The sequence below is a fragment of the Schistocerca cancellata genome, unplaced genomic scaffold (genome assembly GCF_023864275.1).
Source record: "Schistocerca cancellata isolate TAMUIC-IGC-003103 unplaced genomic scaffold, iqSchCanc2.1 HiC_scaffold_1132, whole genome shotgun sequence".
In the NCBI taxonomy this organism is placed as follows: Eukaryota; Metazoa; Arthropoda; class Insecta; order Orthoptera; family Acrididae; genus Schistocerca; species Schistocerca cancellata.
In genome coordinates this window covers 364037-387198 of record NW_026047131.1, presented here as the reverse complement: position 1 = coordinate 387198, position 23162 = coordinate 364037, and the positions used below count along the sequence as shown (strand labels likewise).

General features: G+C 47.2%; 1 protein-coding gene across 2 annotated transcripts in view; it reads right to left on the bottom strand.

Annotated features, from left to right (window-relative positions):
* LOC126159400 (uncharacterized) overlaps window positions 1-23162 on the bottom strand; it is an 89121-nt gene that overhangs the window by 39733 nt on the left and 26226 nt on the right. The gene's annotated exons all lie outside the window — the stretch shown is intronic.

Sequence of the window (23162 nt, the reverse complement as noted above, 5' to 3'; positions counted from 1 at the left end):
TTTTAAAAAAATAGAAAATTGCACTCACCAAGTGATGAGCCCAGATCCTATCAAAGTAGTTTCCTTGGCTATCTATAGGCTACACAGTTGCCAATGTTTCTGGAGGTCTTGGAAGCAAGCAGGGAGATTTTGAAATTAAATGCTTCTAGGCTCATTTGTCACAGGCCGTTGGATGTTTGTGATATCTTGATGAAGCTTTCCTTTCAGCCACCTTTTCACTCACAGAAACAAGAAAGAATCAAAAAGTGAGGGGTCGGGTGAATATGGCAGATGTAGGATGGCAAAAACAGAATGTCTGGCCAGACACTCAGTAACAGATAAAGCCGTAGGGGGTCTCGCATTGTATTGCAGCAAGAACCAGTCCTGAAAATGCAACACATCTGGGTAGCGATATTGAACTGCTTGTCGCAAACATTTCAAAACTTTGATGTAAAGAGTTTGGTTCACTGCTCGACCTGGAGGAACATACGGTGAACTAATCCTTTACTATCAAAGAATGCTATAAACATTGTCTATGTTCTCGAAGGTTCCTGGTGATCCGAGATTCCTCCATTCAGCATTTTGACACTTCGCATGAGGGTCATACTGGTAGCACCAACTTTCATCCTGAGCAATAATCACTGACAGAAATGTGGGATCAAATCTGTCTCTATCCAGTAGTTCAGCAGAAATTCTTCATCTTTTCTCTTTTCGTTCATCTGTTAGTGTGTGAGGGACGAGTTTTGCATTAAGTTTCCGTTTCCCTAAATCTTCGCATAAAATTTTATGACACATATCGTGATTCAAATTTAGCTCTTCTCATATTGCACGCACAGTTTCATGGCAGTCTTCTTGCAATAACTGCCTTACACGCTCTATGTTTGCATCGGAATGTGCTGTAGACGAGCGACCAACTCTGGAATAATCTTGCATTGAATCTCTGCCTTCACAAAAAAACTTGTGTGCCACTTTAAAACACCACTTCTCGAAAGTGCCTCGCCTGCATACGCTTGCTTAGTCTTAATCACTTTTCATGTTTCACTAAGAGTTTTTCCGAGCCTAGTACAGAACTTGATATTCCCTCTTTGCTTACGATCAGCATCCGTTGCGTCACCTTAACTCGAGAACCCAAACAGTGTCTTGCTAAGCACAGCCCTGCTACCTACTGAGTTTGCACAGAAACATGACCGAGGTCATTTTAAGGACGCATACATACCAGGTAGCATAAAAGCAACATTTGTTCCTTTCTAGTATTGCAAACTCAGAAATAAATTAAAGTCATCAAAGTTTTCTGACAGAGGAAGTATAAATTTAATCTTCAGCCTACAATGGCAATGCAAAAACATTTAACAAAAGTACACATAGATATTAAAAGTGTTTTATATTTTCAATTTAATGTTTCTGTATGCTTGGAATACTTGTAACAGCATTGCTTGTTAGTATAAAAAAATGTTTTTGTATCACTACTGTAATCTGAAGATGAGGTTTACGTGATTCATCAAATAATTTAAGTAGTCAAATTCTGCGACGAGTAGTGGCCTCTGAAAAACCTTTTCATACATGAAACAGTCATGTTTGATAAATAGTTATCTTTTTATAAAACAGAATTTGTCCTCTTGCGCACACACAGTATTGTTGAAAGAAAACATAACATTCGTAGGAATTCTGGAGAGGTAGAGGGTGTGAAATTGAGTACACAGACCTGGTCCTCTGGCAGCAGCCATGGCTCTACCACAGCTGGGCAACAAGTAAAACTAAGCATGGATGACAGATACAGTTACATCATTCCACACTGCTACAGCTCTATTCCAGAGTTCTTCAAACAAAGGGGCAAATGGTGAAGTTCCAGTTTCTCTATAACTTATGACCAGATGTTTTCAATGGGTAAGGTCTGGAGAACATGACAGCACAGACAACATGCAGTCTTGCATTATCTTGTTCAAAGATAATGGAGTCCCTGAAGACAGGACACATGCACTGACCTTAAAAAATCAGAAATGTAAGGGTTGTTGTGCAAGTTATCAGGTACGAAAACCAGAGGTTTTCGTGTTGTATACTCAATGAGTCTCCTCACCAGTCGCGCCAGGTGCCTGTCCTGCATAAGGACAACGAATGCAATTCAGCAAAACCCATCCTCCTCGGAAGATCCACAAGTGGATATTGCTGTACACAGAAACAGGACTCGCCTGAAAAGACAACACAGTGCCACTTCCGTGTCCAGTGTCATTGTTGGGCGACCCGCTGTTAGCAAGCCCCTCTCTGCTGCAATATCAGGTAAAGCTGCAACAATGGTTGCCACCCACACGGTCTGTGGAGCTCTAGACATCACTGCTCTGTCCTGCAGAGTGATTGAGTGGGTGGGTGTAACCCTTCAAAATGAGTTGACTTTGCCTTCTGTTCTCATGTTCTGGCAGGCAAAGTCCATTCTGGTCACCATCAGTGGCACACTTGGTACTGGCCTCTGACAGTGCTGTGTGCACGATTTTTCATCAAAGGTTTGCTTTGAGTACGTACAGTGGGGGAGGGGATAACAAGTCACTTCTGCGGAAGTGATGCTATTACACAAAACCTCTCTGCCTTCTTGCGTTGCCACTCAGGCTGGACTACATCCACTGTCTAAAGAACTGAGGTGCAACATCTTTGACTTGCATAAAAAATCCTGGTGCACGGCACAGGGGGAGTTGTTAAGGATTCAGTTGTTTCCATAGTTTCTTCTGCCATTCCTTATCATAAAATTGTGTCCTATTACATCTCTCCGATCTGCCTCTAACATGTCAGTGCTATCGAGTACCACCAAAAATTCCTTTACGTTGTAGTCTTGTGCCGTTAATACAGTACAGTCCACCCATCAGTTTTGCCCCCGAGACCACGGACACTTCTGAGCTGCACGGTTCGCTGCACCATTGCGAGCTCACTGGTCCACTTCAGTGACAATGATTTCATCCAATCCTCACCAGCGACAGTGCCCCACACTCCAAAGAAGTGGGTGCTCCTCTCAACTTTGCCCCCTACTAGCCCGTGTTCATGTACCCAGGACTAAAAATCCACTCCTACTCAGGTTGAGGGCTGATCCGTCAGATGCTCCGAGGTCTGGACTTAGCTAATCTAACACAAACAATGCCACCATCCCTTTGTGTTAGCAGAACAAGCTGTGGCTTAGGTAGGGGCACAGGAAGGCATTCTGGCAAACTTAGATGCTGGAAACAGCAATGCAATTGGTACTGCTAGTCAGTGCTATACGTATCCATTGCGACGCAACTCCTAGCAATTGTCGTTATCGCTGAAACGACCAGTTTTCAGTTATATTTTCCACACCAGTTTAACCTGACTGTTACAAGTGCTCAAAATAACCTGTTTCTGAAATAACCTATTTTCAGTTTTTTTATTCCTATAATTTTCTGTAATAAACACTGAACTCTAAGGAAGCCTGGAAACTTCTCACTCCCTCAGTTTCAAGGTACATATGATCAAAATATTAAATTAAATAAGCAAATAAAAGAAAACTGAGTCCGTCTGTCATTCAGTATTTTCTCAAAGAGTGGTAAGTGGTTGAATACTACAAAAAAATCACCAGTATTCTCATACTGATTCTAATTTTTGAAATCCTCCTCAAGAATTATGTAATTGAGGATCGCGCACTGGGCATTGTGAATAGTCAGTGCTAAAGGGTGAAAACTGGGCTTGCAGAACTTTTTTTTCATGTTAATTTGTCCCTTTTCATGGGCTACAAGCAGATCACAGACAGCTGTTTTCTATTTTTATTGTATATTATGAATGAGTTGTTAAGTTTTTAATTTCCTTCCTCTTCTACTGTCTCAGAAGAGGTATACAAATCTTTAAACTTTCAAAGCAAATGAAACACTGTCTATTACTGCTACGTCACTTCGTAAAAATATTTCCAGACCAGGGTTGGTCCATTATGCGATACAACGGATTTATGGCGACGACAGTGAGAAACTACCTTATAGACTAGATGAGGGCAAACTTTGCACACTGCACGTACACATACACCTTAAGCCATGACACATGGCAATAGGGGCATTATTATCTGAGAAATGCTGTTGTCCAACTCTGGAACCAAAGGGCGTAACAATCCAACGCTAGGAGTTGTCACTGTCTTCTGTGAGCACACCTGGTTGACATGCTTGTGACACACAGAGCTATTTTTAGTCATATTTCCACCACATTCTGTCCTTATAAATGGGTGACCACTGCTAGGGCCCCACTGGTGAAGATTTTTGGAGAAAACCAATACCCATACATCATCTTTGACAGAATAAAGTTGGAATCGAGACGACGAATGGAGAAACGGAGGTCCTGTATGTTGACGGTCGGAGAGTTTGGACCGATACAATCATCCGTGGAAATTTTTGGGGGGCTGATGCCGTACTGACCTGTGGCACAATACGATACCAAAAACAAAGTGAGGGCTTCATCTAAATCATGAAGGGGATGCAGCTTTGATAACTGTGACTCCAATGCACATACGAAATGTTCTGCTAATCCAGTGGATGTGGAATGAAAGGCACTTTGCACACTACGGCAATGTTGTCAGAAGCACAAAAAGTGGTAAATTCAGAAGATGTGAATTGATGCCCTTTAACAGTAGCCATGGTTTCTGGGAGTCGTCCTGTGGAGAAGATCCGTACCAGAGTCTGGAGAGCATGTGCCGAGGATGTTTAAGTAGTAGAATCCGGTTACTGTGCCAACCACAACCACCACAATTAGCCCAGGAAGGCCTGCAAAGTCTAAATGGAGTCGAGATCGGGGCACGAAGCATCCTGTGAAAGAGTGTTGCCCGTTTTCTTTGGCAGGTCTCACATACCACCGCCATGTTGGCAATATCTGCATCAATCTGTTGCCAATACTCATATTGAGGGGCCAGCCTCTTCATGAGCACTATTCCCCAGTGTCTCTGATGTTCAGGGATGGTATACTGTGCCACAAGGCAAACTGAATCACAGTGCAGGTTTGACCACTTTCCCCTTGCAGCAAGAGGGCTCTAATGAGGATAGAGAACTTGTGGCACCTGTGCCAGAATGCTTGGACTTCTGGATGATCCAACTCTTTCCCATCTGTTAGCCATCCTCAGTGTACCAGATGCTTGTGACACACAGAGCCATTGTTTAATCATATTTCCACCACATTCTGTCCTAATAAATGGGTGACCACTGCCAGGGCCCCACTGGTGAAGATAGATAACTGGGTCCTCCAGTCAGTGATGGGCAATGCACCTTAAGGAAGGGTGGCTACACCTCCTTCAGCTTCTTTGTCCGTCTGGCAACAGACCTCTGGTTTCAAATCAAAAAGTGTGTCGTGTCCATTTGGCAATATGGAGAGAATGTCAGTGTCGGCATGCTGAGCTGTCGAGCGATATCTGATGTCGTACGAGTAGCTAAGAAAAACAATGCCCACCTCCGGAGGAGACACGCCAGTGTGGTAGGAATATTGGAGTCTGCTTTCAATAATGGTAAAAGACGTTTATGTTCAGTCAATAACATGAAACATCAGCCATAATTGTGGAATTCTTTAGTGCAAACACAGCAACCACGGCCTCCTTTTCTATTTGGCTGTAGTTGCATTGTGCCTGTGTTAGAGTTTTGGATATGAATGCAACAGGATGTTCCACACCATATATTATACGAGATAACAATGCACCGAAGCCGTAATCAGAACCATCAGTTGCTACAATTAAAGGTTTTGCTGGATCAAAGACCACAATTTTACATTTTTACATAACTGATGGAGTGGTTCCGATATGACCACGGTATGCGGGACAAACTTGCAATAATAATTAAGTTGGCCAAGCACAAATTGTAATTACTTAATGTCCTCAAAGTTACTGGACTGTTTAAATGTAGTATGATGTGGATTGTATTCCTTAAGCATTGTGAACATGATCAAGATACGACACCTGAGGGACAAAAAATGTTACACTTGTTAAAGGACATCAACGTAATGACTAGAATTCATCCAGATAGTTTGCTATGCCGGGTACACTGGACATCAACTGTTGAAAGTACCACTGAAAAATAGCCAGAGCACTGGAAACACCAAAAGAAAGCCTGTTATAGTGGAATAGTCCAAAAGGAATGTCAATGAGCAGAATGCTCTATAATGCTTCTTTCAGAGGGAGCTGAAAGAAAGCATCCTGCTAATAAATCTTGCCTCCTGCAAGACATGCCATAGTGTCATCCACTTTTGGAATTGGATAGGTGTTTGTAGCGGATTGTACGTTGACCGTGAATTGGCTTTTCCAAAATACCACTCCGACTGCTGGGGACTGGATTGAGACTAACTTTCTCTTAGATGCACTGTAGTTCTGACTATAGCTCATCCCAGAGAACGAATAGAACATTCCACACTTTGAAGAAACAGGAAGTGGCTGTTGGCAGGAGGGTGACATGACTGAATTGTACTTTGAATGAAGTTGCTAAAGTATGAGCTAGCCTCTGGCAGCTGAATGCGTTTGGTGGAGTCATGTACTTCCGAGTCCAAAGTATTAAAAAGGTTCAAACCAAGGATGTTTGTGGTTCCTTAAATGCTTACCAGCAAGATGTTTGGCATGAAAACAGTGGAATGATACTGAGTGCAAGCCAAAAACTGTCCTTTCACTTTGATAGTATCGTTGCTGTAGCTATGCATGTGTCATGAGAATTTCTGTAGTGTGGGTGAGCTCAAAAGGTGATAAGTCTCCCAACTCATGCACTTGCGAAGTGTCATGTAATGCTGCTGATGACCGTACAGACTGTTCAAAAGCCCTAATTATGGGGAGGTAAGTCTAATGGGGGATCCTCATGCTTGAGGTGGTCATTACGAAGTCTTCCACCTGGTGAATGTAAAGTAACCATTTCTTTGACAAGGGAAGTTTTGTACGACTGTTCACATTTAGTGCACTAGAACGGATAGTCATGGGATAAACCCCACAACTTGTCTATTCTCTTCCTGTAAGATGGTCCATTCACAAGGGGATCACCATGCCTACTCATCATCGATTTCATCCAAATTTTTCGTGTATGTACATGGGTAAACATTTAGAAAAGTAGCATTTTTGGCATGGGTCAGGCAAGGCATGAACTATTTATACTAGTGTAGTTCCCAGGCAGTGGTTGACACACTGGGAAGAGTCCCGAACTGTTCTGGCATAATCACAAGCACCGGAATGAAGACAAAGAACACAAGACTGGAGAAGGCAATGAAATGACATCGGCCAATTGTGCGCCGATGAGGACCGCACCACAACATGGTATTGTAGATATGATTTATAGAAATGAAACTACTAATGTTATTTGCTCGAATTGCTGCATAGCATTCCGAGAACGCAGCATCCCTTAGACACCCTACACGAGACGAGTGGGCATGACCCAACAACTGGCGACGAGTCTCATCCGAACCCACTGCCCAGTGGCCACAGAATTTCATTTATATTGTGCTGGCTCCTAAATTCTCTGTCTTTACTTTGCAGGAGCGCTTCATTGCTTTAACAGTTTCCTGTCAGTTTTGCTAATCAGTGTTTTCAGGTGGGTGTTGCAGAATATTTCTTTGATTCTGTCATTATTTAGATTGCCTGCCTTGTATATTTTTTGCATTTGTATCTTCCCACATGCCCACAAATCCTGTCCCGCCCCCCTGCTCAGGCTCCGCACTGCAACACAGCTAATGCACGTGTTTCAGTTCCAGACGCAGCAGATCGCAGCACTACTCAACACGATGCAGCAGCTACTCGCCAATGCTGTGCGCCCGACGGAACAAGCACCACCTACTACAGCTGCTATACCACCTTTTTTTAGTGACCAAGAAGAGGAATAGCTCAAGTGGTTATCACATTTTGAGGCACATTTACTAGCTCACAATGTTGCAGGTTCTGTGAAACATACCTATCTCTTATCCACGGTAGGAAGTGCAGTGTTCAGATTAATTCACAAACTCTTTCCTAATGCCACTCCGTGTGAACTTGCTTACCAAGCAGTGGTAGACTCACTAACAAACTATTATGAACAACAAGGGAATGTGGTAGCAGCTAGGTATCAATTCTTCAATTGCGAAAAACAGTCAGAACACACTTATCGCGAGTGGGTAACAGATTTACAGGGTGTGACAAGGAAATGCAGTTCGCCCCTGTTAGCTGAGTAGTCAGTGGGACAGAAAGTCATATCTAACGGATCGGGTTCGATTCCTGGCTGGGTTGGCGATTTTCTCCACTCAGGGACTACGTGGTGTGTTGTCCTTATCATCATCGTTTCAACCCCGTCGACACGCAAGTCACCGAAGTGGTGTCAACACTAAAGACTTGCACCAGGCGAACGGTCTACCCGACGAGAGGCCCTAGCCACACGGCACTCTCAAATGTGCTTGTGGTGCTATGTTATGTTGCGTGATGTGATCGTGTACATTGTACCCGATGTCAAACTCTGAGAACAAATTTTCAAACATTCTGTGAACTCATTGGAATACTGCATGTAACTAGTGCACTGTTCCATCCGCAGTCAAACAGCAGAGAGAAATGTTCTGTCACAACCTTCAACAGCAGAAGACCAAACTTTGCTCCACACACACCAGGGATCAAGCATTGCAACTGTTTCTCACCTCACATCATTCGCACCCACGAGATGGGCCATCGCCGGCAGAATTGCTTCACGGCCACGGCCATTGGACACTGCTCCACCCTCCTCAGCATCCGGTGCCAAAGGAAAGCCTCAAGTATCGCTTCGCGCTGCGTTTTTTTTTTTTTTTTACAGGGTTTTTAGCGACAACAGACCATGGGCGAGAACCAAGATTGTCTGTCGTCTGTCGACTTGTATGTATCTTCTTTTAGGTCCAGATAGCTTGCAGCGCCACCATCAAAATCACCATCTTTGGCATGTACCCAATGATTTTTCAGTCTCTCTTCTCCCAGATTAACGGGTCCAGAGGAGAGCAGGCCACTGCAGCCACCAAAGGTTGTCATCACAACAACACGGGACGACCCCACGGAGAAGGAGCCTTCACCTCTCCTTGTCCTACCGACAGAACTGGACCCACCCACACCGCAGCAGTCTCCGCCTTCATCTGGTTCATGGCACCAGGAGGTGGATGCGTACCCTTCTGGTCGTTTTCCAGGGGTCGTTTTCACCAGAGCGCAGGCTGGATGGCAGGGTACAGCTGCAGCAATCAGCTTCCAGCCTGACACTGGGCCCACTTCCCACACGACAACAGTCTGTCGCTTTTGGGAGGAGGGGGCAAGGAAGGTTCTGGTGTAACCACAAGCACTGAACGAAGATGCAGAACACAAGACTAGAGAATATAAATCTGAACAAAATCAGTGATCGCGAGTAGGCACGGTCCTGTTGAAAGCTTGTGGCTGCTAAAAACATTGCGGGGCACCTCAACATGCACTTTAACATTGAAATATTCTAGTAAAAAGTATTTAAGCATTTGTATGGAAGGGCATTGGGCTCCACTTCATGGTTGAATTCCTGAAAAAACACATAAATTTCCAGACCTGCATAGGCTAAAAGTAATGCATACTACTGGGTGTCAGCTGTAATACCATGGGCCAGGAACGGTTGCTCCATTCTGACCACATAGCTTCCCAGAGCTCATCTTCCGGTCGACACTTGGAATGACAACAATTCCCCTCTGAATCTTTTCACAGAGAATTGATGCAGGACAACCAGCTGGACATCACAGTGTTTGGATGTGGTTGTGATGATGGTCACTATCTTGTCCAGCGTAGTGTGCACAGCTTGTTGCATGCCCTGGAGTAGGAGCAACATATGGGTAGCAACACTGGAAGGGTTAGGCATGGTGGAGCAAAAATTTACTACCATGGTCTTCACAACATAGGATTTGTATGCATACCGACACTGTATACCTGGGGCACAAAACACAAGTGAAAATATTGATTTACAGACCATCTTCTCATTATCACTTGGTAAATCTTGCACTGATTGAGGTGCAATGAAAACAGAGCCCAGGCAAACAATGCACAGCATGAAATTTTCACTTTACAGCAGAGTGTGCGCTGATATGAAACTTCCTGGCAGATTAAAACTTTGTGCCGGACAGACTCGAACTAGGGACCTTCTGTTAAGTTCGGAAGGTAGGAGACGAGGTACTGGCAGAAGTAAATCTGTGAGGACGTGGCATGAGTCGTGCTTGGGTAGCTCATTTGGTAGAGCACTTGCCCGCAAAAGGCAAAGGTCCCGAGTTCGAGTCTTGGTCCGCCACACAGTTTTAATCTGCCAGGAAGTTTCAATGCACAGCAGTTTTACCGAAAAGTACATAAACCAAAACACTCCTCCTTTGGGAAAAAAGTTACTCACTACAACAGATTGCAAAGTTCGCGATTCGCACTAAATTTACATACATCCACAGAACGTTATAATGATGAAACAGTCAAATTCTAATATTAACTCAAAAGTAGAATGAAACAACACAGTTAAGGTCGACAGCCGATACCCAGTTCCCGATCATCTCTGATGCAGAAGCCAAGTCCAGATGATCGTGAAAGACACTGGCAGTTCCCTTGACTGGCAATGGCGGGTGTGGCACACCATCGTACGCAGTGAAGGTTCCAGTCAGGACTCTTAAGATCCGTGGATGCAGCTGGCAACTGGCCCAGAGCTTAACGGAAGGTGACCTGAAGTGGCTTTGCACTGCGCTAAGTACCCAGGCTGCACAGAGACACTAGAGGAGCTATTTGTGATCATGTGGCTCACGGAGGCAAACAGGTCCACAGGGCCAGCGACCTCTGGCAGCATTTGTTCCGCCACTAGCTGGACTACGCAGCGTGCACAATTGAAGCTCTGCCATCTGCTGCTGTAACCTCTTTGTGGTTAATCAACAATGTAGGAAAAGCTAGATCGCTACTTACTGTAAAGAAGATGTGTAAAGCTGCAGACTGACACAATTGAAAGAAACTTACTTACAGCTTCCGGCCACAGCCTTCATCAGCAAAGGAGAAGCATACACCATTCATACACGCAAGCAAGCACACCTCATATACACATGACCACCACCTCCCGCATCTCAGGCCGCAAAGCAACTATTACGTGGGATGTAAGCAGCTATCTGGACGGAGTGGGGAAGGGGAAGTGACTATAGTGTACGGGCGGGAGAGAGACGAACGCTGTCTGCCGGAGTGTGCAGGAACTAGAATGCCAACAGAAGCAGTGTCAGGAAGTTGTGGGAGCAGGGAGGTGGAGGGAAAAGAAGTGAAAAAGGAGAGGAGCGAGGAAAGATAAGCAGGTGCATTGGGAGAGGGTGGCAAACAAAAAGGATGGGAGATGAGAAGGGGTGGAAACTATTGGGTGGAGGGTATGGGGACTGTATGTTACCATAGGTTGAGGCCAGGAATATGTTTTAAGCATAACTCTGACCGGCATAGTTCAGAAAAGTTGGAGGTGGCGGGGAGAATCTAGATGGCTCAGGTAGTGAAGCTGCCACTGAACTCAGGCGTGTTACGTTCAGCTGCATGTTGTGCCAAGAGGTGGTCTACTGTACTCTTGGACACAGTTTGGCAGTGGTCATTCAACCTGTTGGACAGCTGGTTGGTAGTCATACCAATATAAAAAGCTGTTCCATTATTGGAGCAAAGCTGATAAATGACATAAATGACATGGTTGCTTACAGAGGTGGCCTTGTCCCTGATGCGGTAGGAAATACCTGTGGCAGGACTGGAATAGGAAGTGTTGGGCGAGTGTATTTGGCAGGTCTCGCACTTGAGTCTTCCTCAGGGGTACGATCCTTGTCGCAAGGGTTGGAAATTGGAAGGCGCACAGGGATGGACTAGGATGTTCTGGAGATCGGGTGGGCGACAGAAGACCACTTTGAGGGGGGCGGTATCTCAGGTAAGATGTCACTCATTTCAGAGCATGATGATAACTAATCAAAGCCGTAACAAAGAATACGGTTCAGTAGTTCCAGTCCAGGGTGGTGCTGGTTGACAAAGGAGCACTCCTTTGTGGCCGGTTCTTCGGGGTGGTGGGGCAATTTAGGGTGTGAGGAGAAATGGCATAGGAGGTCTGTTTGCAGACTAGGGCTGGGGGATAGCACCTGCCTGTGAAGGCCTCGGTAACACCCTCACCATACTGAGCGAGAGAGCTCCTGTCATGGCACACACGCCTCGTCAGGTGGCCAGGCTTTATGGGAGGGATATTTTTGTGTGAAAGGGGGTGACAGCTGTCAAAATGCAGGTACTGTTGTGTACAATGTTGACAGATGTGTGGCTGAACCATCGCAAAGGAAGTGGTCAACATTTAGAAAGGTGGTGAGCTGGGTTGAAGAGGACCATGTGAATTGGATGGGAAAAAAAGGTGTTGGGGTAGTGAAGCATTGAAGATAGGGAGTCTCCGACATGAGTCCAGATCATGAAGATATCATCAATGAGCCTGAACCAGAGTAGGGGTTTGGCATTTTGGGAGGCTACGAAGGTTTCCTCAGATGGCCTGTAAACAGGTTGACATAGGAGGATGACATGCAGGTGCCTCTGGTTGTGGCATGGATTTGTTTCTATACCATCCCTTCAAAGGAGAAGTAATTGTGGGTTAGGATGGAATTAGTAGGGTGTATCAGGAATGGGTTTAGAGTCTGAAGGACGTTGGGAAAGCTAGTGTTCAATCGTGGTACAACAGCTGGCATGAGAGATGTTGGTGTATAGGGTATAGGTAGAGACGAGTAGGTATCCAGGAGATAAAAGGGGTGGGGATAATGGAGAGTCGGTGAAGGAAGTGGTTGGTGTCTTTGACGTAGCAGGCTAGATTACGGGCAATTGGTTGGATGTGTTGGCCAATGAGGACCGAAATTCTTTCAGTGGGGGAACAATAACAAGACACAATGGGGTGTCCAGGATTGTTGGGTTTGTGGATTTTTCGAAGCATGCAGAAGATGGATGTGCGTGGTGTCGTAGGGGTGAGGAGGGAAATTGATTCAGGGGAGAGGCCCTGGGAAGAGTGTAAGGCTTTAAGCAGGGATTGGAGGTTGTATTGGACTTCTGTGATGGGATCACTCTGGCAGAGTTTATAGGTGGAAGAGTCACAATTGGCAGAGGTCATCTGTCAGCTAGTCACTGCAGTTTATAACAACAGTGGTGGAACCTTTGTCTGCAGGCAGGGAGATTAGGCAGGATTTGTTTTGAGATTGTGTGTGGCTATTCTTTCTTCTTCTGAAGGGTTGATGTTCTGAGGAGGACCTAGGGAAGGATGTTGATGCTAAGTTGGAGGTGACTAGTAGTGTTTAGGTTGGTTGGTTGTTTGAGGTTTAAGGGACCAAACAGCAAGGTCATCAGTCCCTTGTTTCAAATAGGCTCCATTCCGCTAATGGGACTTCGCAGTAAAGTCAGAAAAATAAAACGGAAAAAGGTAAAAACGTAAAAGGGCAGTCATGTTGTCATTGGTAAAAAACAAAATGAGCGAAGTCGGCAAGAGAACGAATCCAACACTATGCTGAAGCAGCATAGGCAGGAGCACCTGTGACGTAAAAGGTACAACTGCTAGAATCTAGAACGTATGTACGGGAATAGAAAGACTAACCAAGCCTTAAAAAAAAGGGTAAAAACAGAGTAAAAGGGGAAGAAAAGAGGATTTCGGTCAGGGAGGGGAATCGGGAATCTCCGAACACTGCTTACAGTGGGAGACACCCAAACACTCACCGCCCTGCCCCAACACCAAAGAGAGATTAAAAACCTTAAAACTGAGAATAAAAACCACTTTCCCGGAGGAAACCGAGAACCAGAGACACCATCCGGGAATCGTCAGCCAACATCAAAGGTAAAGTGTTGGAGAGCCTATACTTAGCACGCAGAGCCAAAAGAAGGGGGCATTCAACCAAAATGTGGGCTACTGACTGGAAGGCTCCACAACCACATAGTGGGGGTGGCTCATCACGCAAAAGAAAACCTTGGGTCAGCCTGCTATGGCCAATGCGGAGACGACACAGTGTGGTCGAGTCCTTTCGGGAGAGGCAAAAGGAAGAACGCCACGGGCCCGGTGTCACCTTAATTGCACGAAGTTTATTAGACAGGGGAGTAGCCTCCCAAGAAGTGGCCCATGACTGTGCGAAGTGGGATTTGATGTGAAGCCGTAAATCCGCTGCAGGAGGGGGTTACAGAAAACGGGAGGTAAGTGACTGCTCCCCCAGCCAAACGATCAGCGAGCTCATTACCCGGGATACCCACATAGCCAGGGACCCAAAGGAAGTCAATGGAACAAGCAGCACGGTGAATATCAGCAAGATGGTCACGGATGGTAGAGACCGAGGGATGGCGCGAAAAACACCAGTCAATAGCAAGAAGGCCACTCATTGAGTCCGTACATAACAAAACGCGGTTGTGTTGGGACTGTTTAATAAAGGTAAGGGTCTGGGAAATTGCCATCAATTCCGCAGTAAACACCCCCCATGTAGGTGGCAGCAGATGATTTTCCATTCCGACAGAGGACGTGAAGGCATACCCCACATGATCAGCAGATTTAGAGCCATCAGTGTAGAAAACAACAGCATCCCGAAACTCCCATAAAATTTGGTGGAAAAAGGAACGGAACACCACCAGGGGGATGGAATCTTTCGGACCTCGCCGGAGATCCGTCCGAATTCGAGGCTAAGGAACTAACCAAGGAGGGGTAGAGGGGAGGGAGCGAGGAAGACAGGACAAAGAAGGAAGCTGAAAATCACGGCAAAGAGACGCAAGGTGCAGCCCAACCGATAAACCCGCCCGAGGGCGGGAGTCGGGTGGGCGACGTCCATGGTCTGGGAACAGGATAGAATAGGAAGGATGAGTGGGAGAGGAACGGATACTGAATGCATAAGACACCAGAAGCTGGGACCGCCGAACAGAAAGGGGGGGGGGGGGATCCCAGCTTCAACCAGGAGACTATCAACAGGGCTAGTAGGGAAGGCACCGATGGCCAAACGGATACCACGATGGTGGACTGGATCCAGCATGTGCAGTGTGGAAGGAGCAGCTGAACCATAAACTTGACAACCATAGTCCAAGCGAGACAGAACTAGAGCACGATAAAGACGGAGGAGGAGGGAACGGTCCGCACCCCAAGAGGAGTGGGCAAGGAAGCGAAGGACATTGAGTTTATGGAAACATCCTACCTTCAGGAGTCTGATATGGGGCAGCCAAGTGAGCTTGTTGTCAAAAAGAAGACACAAGAAACGAAACTGTGGGACCACAGGCAATCTTTGTGCAGCGAGATAGAGCTCTGGATCAGGGTGGATCGTAGTACGGCGACAGAAGTGGACCACTCGCGATTTTAAAGGAGAGAATTGAAACCCGTGTGAGAGGGTCCATGCAGAGGCACGCCTTATAGCTACCTGGAGCTGCCGTTCTGCAGATGCCATCGAGGAGGAACTAACCCAAATTCAGAAATCATCCACATACAGGGCAGGGGCGACCAAGGGACCGACAGAAGCCACAAGTCCATCAATAGCAATGAGGAAAAGAAGGACACTGAAGACAGAACCCTGTGGGATGCCTGTCTCCTGGGTCCGTGGAGAACTAAAAGCAGTACCAACTCGTACTCTGAATGACCGATGGATCAGGAACTGGCAGATAAAAATCTGGAGTGGGCCCCGAAGACCCCACTGATGAAGGGTAAGTAAGATGTGATGGCGCCAGGCCGTGTCATAGGCCTTGCGAAGGTCAAAAAACACTGCAACCAGATGGCGGCGCTGGGAAAAAGCTTGCCGGACTGCAGATTCCAAGCGGAGTAAATGATCGATTGGAGACCGTCCCTCTCGAAAGCCACACTGGTAAGGGGACAATAGATCCCGAGATTCGAGGACCCAATTGAGCCGACGGGCTACCATCCGTTCAAGTAACTTGAAAACAACATTGGTCAAACTAATTGGCCAATAGCTGTCAACAGATAGGGGGTTCTTACCAGGCTTAAGGACAGGAACCACAATGCTATCCCTCCACTGAGAAGGGAAGTCACCCTGGAGCCAGATACGGTTAAACACTCGAAGAAGATGTTGCCGTTGTGGAGCACTGAGATGTTGAAGCAGTTGGTTATGAATGGAATATGGGCCAGGAGCCGTATCATGAGAAGAAGATAGAGCAGAAAGAAATTCCCATTCAGTAAAAGGTTCGTTGTAAGATTCTGACTCACAAAGAGTGAAACATAAGGTGGAAGCTTCAGCCCGCTGTTTTTGATGAAGGAAAGCAGCTGGATAGGAGGCTGACGCTGATGCCACTGCAAAATGGGTCGCTAGATGTTCTGCAAGAACTGATGGGTCCGTACAAATGCCATCCGGGAGGTGAAGGCCTGCGAGGGTGGACTGCCGATGGCAACCTTGGAGAGAGCGAAGTGTAGCCCATACCTGTGACAGAGGGACAGTAGAACCAAGGGAAGAAACGAATCGTTCCCAACATATCCGCTTGCTCTGTTTGATTAAATAACGGGCTTTAGTGCGAAGACGTTTAAAGGTAGTAAGGCTAGCTACGGATGGGTTCCTCTTGAAGTGTTGCAAAGCTCGACAGCGATCACGGATGGCAATGGCAATAGCCGTACTCCACCACGGGACTTGCCGGTGACGAAATAGTCCAGATGAGCGTGGGACAGCAAGGCTAGCAGTGTGAACAATCGCGTCAGACGTGTCACGTAGGACGTCATCAATACAACCCGACAAAGAGGGAGAAAACGCGACCTGTGCAGTGTATAGAGGCCAATTGGCACGTTGGAAAGACCAACGAGGCAACCTGTCCATCGGGGAGCGGGAAGGGAGCGTGATAATCAACAGGAAATGGTCACTGTCACAAAGGTCGTCGTGTGGCGACCAGTGTAATGAAGGGAGGAGAGAGGGAGAAGAAAGAGAAAGATCAATGGCAGAAAAGGTACCATGACCGGCACTGAAATGAGTAGGGGAGCCATCATTAAGAAGGCACAGGTCGTGGTCTGCAATAAATTGGTCTATAAGAAGACCTCGTCTAGATGGAAAGGCACTGCCCCACAAAGGATGATGAGCATTAAAATCCCTGAGGAGGAGGAAGGGAGGAGGGAGTTGCTGAAGAAGGGCAGTTAAGGTAGCAGGTGTAAGAGTCCTGTCAGGAGGGAGATAAAGATTGCAAACTGTGACTGCAGAGTCGAAGTGGACCCTAACAGCAACCGCTTCCAATGTAGTTTGAAGAGGAATCCACGTGCTAGCAATGTCTGTATGGACCAATGTACAAACGCCACCAGAAGCCCGCAGGGGTCCGACCAGATTTCGACAGAAAACACGGAAATCACGGAGGGTCGGTGAGTGAGCATCAGTAAAATGAGATTCCTGGAGAACCACACAAGCTGCGGAGTAGGATTTCAATTCCGGAAGGTGGCGATAGTATCTATTACAATTCCATCGGAGAACCACAGAACGAGGGTTTAAATGGGGGCTGAACACTTTAAATCCAGTCATACCGCCGGGTCCCCACCCGTCACCGACAAGGAGGGGGCGACATCCATGAACGACAGGTCAGAATCCGGTTGTGAAGTCGGGGAAATGACCTCCAGTGACACCAGAGGCTCTTTGTCCCGGGACTTATGTTTCTTCTTCCGTTCAGGCTGCGATCGAGGAGGGCTGTGTGGCATGAAGGAGCCAGCTGCAGCAAGATCAGGAACAGAAAGAGACCGGGCGACCTGGGGGCCGAGAGACCGCAGCTCTTGCGGTCGTCCCGCGGCAGCAGACCTTTGGCCCGGAAGGTGCCGGGAAGGGGCATCCCGGGCGAGGCGCCCTCGACCGGCAGACGCCGAAGGAGTGGGACACTTCTCCGGCTGAGGAGGGGGAGCAGCGCCCAGAGGAGAAGGTGTGGGAGCCGCAGGGATGGGGGGGAGGAGAGGGGTCCGGGATGGGGGTAAGGAAGGGAGAGGAAGGGGTGAAGATGTAACCAAGGCGTAACTAGATGTCCTGGACACGGGGTGGAGTCTTGCATATTTCTTACGGGCCTCTGTGTAGGTTAAACGATTGAGGGACTTATACTCCTGTATCTTTTTTTCCTTCTTATATACTGGGCAATCTGGTGAATGTGGAGAATGACAACCATGACAATTTCACAGACAGGAGGGGGAGCACAGGGACTCCCCTCATGGAGTGGACGTCCACAGTCACCACAGAGAGGGGTCTGTGAACAGCGGGAAGACATGTGTCCAAAACGCAAGCACTTAAAACACCTCATAGGAGGTGGGATGTACGGCTTCACATCACAACGATAGACCATAATCTTAACTTTCTCAGGGAGGGTATCCCCTTCAAAGGCCAGGATAAAGGCACCAGTATCAATACGATTGTCTTCAGGACCCTTCTGAACACGCCAAACAAAGTGAACACCCCGCCGTCCGAGATTGTCCCGAAGTTCCTCATCAGTTTGAAGGATGAGGTCCCTGTGAAAAATCACACCTTGTACCATATTTAGAGACTGGTGGAGGGTAATGGACACAGGTATTGTGCCAAGATGGGTACAGGCACGAAGGGCCGCAGATTGGGCAGCTGAAGCAGTTTTTATCAGCAACGAACCCGACCGCATCTTGCTCAGGGAGTCCACTTCGCCAAACTTGTCTTCAATGTGTTCCACAAAGAATAAAGGTTTGGTATTGGTGAAAGTATCTCCATCAGTCCTGGTGCAAACTAGGTAACGGGGGAAAGGTTTTGCCCCTAGCCGACGGGCCTGACCCTCTTCCCACGGGGTAGCCACGGAAGGGAAGGCCGAAGGGGCAAGAGAAGCAGCACTGGAGGAATCAGTTCCACACAGAGAGACGGCCGCAGAAGAACGGCCAGAGTTCTGGACCCGTATGCGTTTCATTTGCATAGCATCCGCCCTGATACCACCCACTCCGATCAGGGGCTCTCCTCACGGGCGCCACCCAGCCACAGCAAGGGCCGTCTGGCACGGCGGCCATTGCCGGGAGTTCCGATGCTCCAGGACGACGAGCGACCACTCCGAGGCATGCATGAGGAGGTCACAGCTCAGGTATCAGAAGTGTGATCCCTGTGTGTTCAGGGGGCTCAACCAAAAGGGTACATAGCGACCCCCCCACACGGGCTGGCTACCGTGCTGGCTATGCACCCTAGCATCAGACAACGACGTGAAAGAAAAGATGGAATGTACTAGGAGGGCGCACGTCGGAGACACTAGGTAAGGTGCTCTTCCCCAAATGGCTCACACTACGGAGGAGAAATTTTGTAATGGAGGTCAAACCCCAGAGGGGGACCAAGGAATGCCAAAAGGAGGAGATGATTATGCAACAAAGCCGAATTAGAAAACCAACAGAACCAGGAGGATAGCGGGGCCAACATAAGCAAGGACACCAAGACAGGGAGAGGAGAGGGTGAGGGGAAAGGAGCAAGGAGGGGAAGGGAAAGGAAATGCAGCCCTGGAGAGAAAGAAGGCTGCAATGGCTCAGGGCCCCGTGCTTGCCACGCACGTATCCACGAAAGAGTTGTGAACCCCCTGGGGGGAGTAGTGTTTAGGTGTGTGTGTGTGTGTGTGTGTGTGTGTGTGTGTGTGTGTGTGTGTGTGGCGGAGGGGGGGGGGGGGGGAGTATCATGGTTGGTTGGTGGTATGAACTAGAGGAGGCAGGGTTCAATGTTAGAATCTGGGTGGTTTTGTTTGGAGAGAGTGGCAGCAAACAAGTGTGCAATCCCTAGTCCATAAATTGCATCTCTGTAAATGAATCCTTTGCTCTCCAACACCTAGAGGAGCATGTGAGACACCATACCATATGTTATCCACCCTGTGGACATCCTATTGGCACCTCTGGGCACCGCTATCCTACCCACAGTGTTCCTCCTCCTCCACCCTCACAACACTTAAACTCTGCCTAGCTGACCTTTTCAACTTGTCGCATCCCCCAGCCAAACAAACTCAACATTACTGTTAACCTTTCCACTGAAACTCAGCTTCAAAGAAGCTTCAGTCCTATCCAAAGGCCTCAAATTTTACTCTCCTCCTCCTGCACCCTGCAATTGAAGCACTTCTTCGCCGCTAATCCCTCCAACCAAAAGCACCCTAATTACAACATTGAACCCTGCCTCTTCCAGTCCATACCACCATCCAACTGTGATACACCCCTCCCCCCTCTCTCTTTATCCCACCTAAACACCACTGGTCACCTTCCAGGAATTTCTTACCTCCAACTTAGCATCACCATCCTTTGCCAGGTCCCTTCCTCAGACTATCAACCTTTCAGAACAAGAAAGAATAGCCACACAATCACAAAACAAATCCTGCCTAATCTCCCTGCCTGCAAAGGTCCTACTGTTGTTATAAACTGCAGTGACTAGATGACAGATGGCCTCCACCAATTATCTGACTCCTCTACCTATAAACTCTGCAGGGTGATCCCATCCCAGAAGCCCAAACCACCTCCAATCCCTGCTTAAAGCCTTACACTCTTCCCAGAACCTCCCCCCATTTCACTCCTCACCCCTATGACACTCCATACATCCATCTTCTACATGCTTTGAAAAATCCACATGCCCAACAATCCTGGACACCCCACTGTGTCTGGTTATTGTGGCCCCACTGAAAGAATTTCGGTCCTCATTGGCCAACACATCCAACCAATTGCCAGTAATCTAGCCTCCTACATCAAACACACCAACCATTTCCTTCACTGACTCTCCACTATCCCCACTTCTTATCTCCTGGATCCCTACTCATCACTCGCTATATCCTATACACCAACATTCCTCATGCCAACGATTGTACCACCATTGAACACTACCTTTCCCAACGTCCTTCAGACTCTAATCCCATTCCTGATACACGTTACTAACTTCATCCTAACCCACAATTACTGCTCCTTTGATGGGAAGGTATAGAAACAAATCAGTGCCACAACCGTGGGCACCTGCATGTCATCCTCCTATGTCAACCAATAATGGGCCATCTGAGGAAACCTTCCTAGCCTCCCAGAATGCTGTACTGCTAGTCTCGTTCAGGTTCATTGATGATATGATCTGGACGCAAGGCCAAGACACCCTACCTTCAATCCTTCTCAACCTTGTCATCACCTCTCCTATCCGCTTCAGTGTATCACCTACCTACCCCATTGACCACCTCTCTGATGGCTCGATCTGCACATTGTCAACATTAAACCCACCAACCACCAACAGTAGCTGAATTTTGACAGATGTCATCCCTTTCACACCAAAAAATCCCTCCCATAAAGCCTAGCCACCTGAGCATGGAGTGTCTGCAGCGACAAGAACTCCCATGCTCAGTGTACTGAGGGTCTCACCAAGGCCTTCACAGAAAGGTGCTATCCCCTAGACCTAGTCCACAAACAGATTTCCCATGCCATTTCCACTCATCCCCCCCCCCCCCCCACACACACACAAAACCATCTTACCATCCCCAAGAACCACCACGGACTTTAGCAACTGAACCATATCCTTTGTCAGGACTTTGATTACCTATCATCATGCCCTGAAATTAGGGACATCCTACTCAAGATACTTCCCTCCCCTCCGAAAGTGGTGTTCAGTCGCCCTCCCAAACTCCAAAACATCCTAGTCTATACCTATGCCACTCTCAATCCCAGCCCCTTACCACAAGGATCATATCTCTGTGGAAGATCCAAGTGCAAGATCTGCCCTATCTACCCACCCAGCACTTCCTGTTCCATTTCTGTCACCGGTTTATCCCACCCCATCATGGGCCGAGCTACTTACAAAAGCAGCCATATCATTTACCAACTCTGCCACAATCATTGCACAGCCTTTTATATTGGGATGACTACCAACCAGCTGTCCTCCAAGATGAACAGCCACAGCCAAACTGTGACCAAGAGCAAAGTAGATCACCCAGTGGCACAACATGCAAGCTGAACATGCTTGATTTCAATGGCTGCTTCACTACCTGAGCAGCTGTTCCTCCCCTCCACCACCACCACCACCACCACCACCACCACCACCACAGTTTCTGAACTGCGCAGATGGGAGTTATCCTTACAATACACTCTGTGCTCCTGCAGTTATCTCTGCCACAACCTATGGTAACATACTGTCCCCACACCCCCCAACCAACAGTTTACAGCCCCTCTGTGCTATCATCTCTTCCCCATTCTTGTCTCCCGCCATCTTTGTTTGCTGCTCTCAGACAAGGCTCCTGCCACTCTTTCCCCACTCCTCTCCTTCTTCGCTCCTTTTTGCCCCACCTCCCTGCCACATAACCTCTGAAGCTGCGACTGTCTTTGCCTCTCTCCTCACCCTCCACCACCACCCCTTTCCCTTCGTTACACCTCCTGATCGCTGCTTGCACCCCAAATGACAGTTGCATTCCAACCTGGAACGCTTGAGGTGGCAGTCATTTGTGCATGAGGTGCGCTTGCTTGTCTGTATGAATGGTGCGTGCGTGCGCGCGCGCCTGCGTGTGTGTTTTGCTGATGATGGCTGTAGCTGGAAGCTCTATATAAATGTCTTAATTGTGCCTGTCTGCAACTTAACCTGTCTTCTTTACGGTAAGTAGCGATCTTATCTTTTCCTGCACTGTTGATATTCATAGCTAGAGTTTCCTTTGATGTTAGGCTGCTGATACATCACTGCTGTGAGAAGGGTTGCCGGTGTGTAGTGCATCCAGACTGTACAAAGTATAAACCCAGAGTTAAAGAAACCTATGACATGGGAATGGACAGCAGTACGTCAATAAGCCTTTGGTATAACTGAACAAGGGCTGAGTCAAGTTAACATGTTATACCACTCAATTTAAACTATGATTTCAAGGTAGCAACTGATGATTCATTTGTTGACATGCAAGCTTTTTTGTTTCAGATTCAAACTATTAATGAAGAACAAATTTTTCGCACTATTGGATGTAGAAGCAGAGTGTTAATAGGTTGTGGGAAGTCTTAGTCCAAAACTGAAATTTAATCTTTGGCCATAGTACTGGCATTCGAGGGGTTTCATTTTTATTTAACAGGTCCCTGTACCAAAATACACAGTGATCATAAAGCTCTATGTCTGCTACTCTGTTTTACATTTCTGCAAGTGCAGTTACTTTGGCACCACCCCTACTGCAATACAGATTTGAAACACTTAACATCAAGGAGAAAAGAACAGCTGTAAGTTGCCTATTCAATTGTACACAACTGAATGCATGATTAGTACTCCAGGTATTATCCCTATGGGAATACAGTTTTGAAATAATTACCATTAAATGAGAATGGAACAGTCACAGATGCATCATCATCATCATCATCATCATCAGGAGGATTAGAAGAATT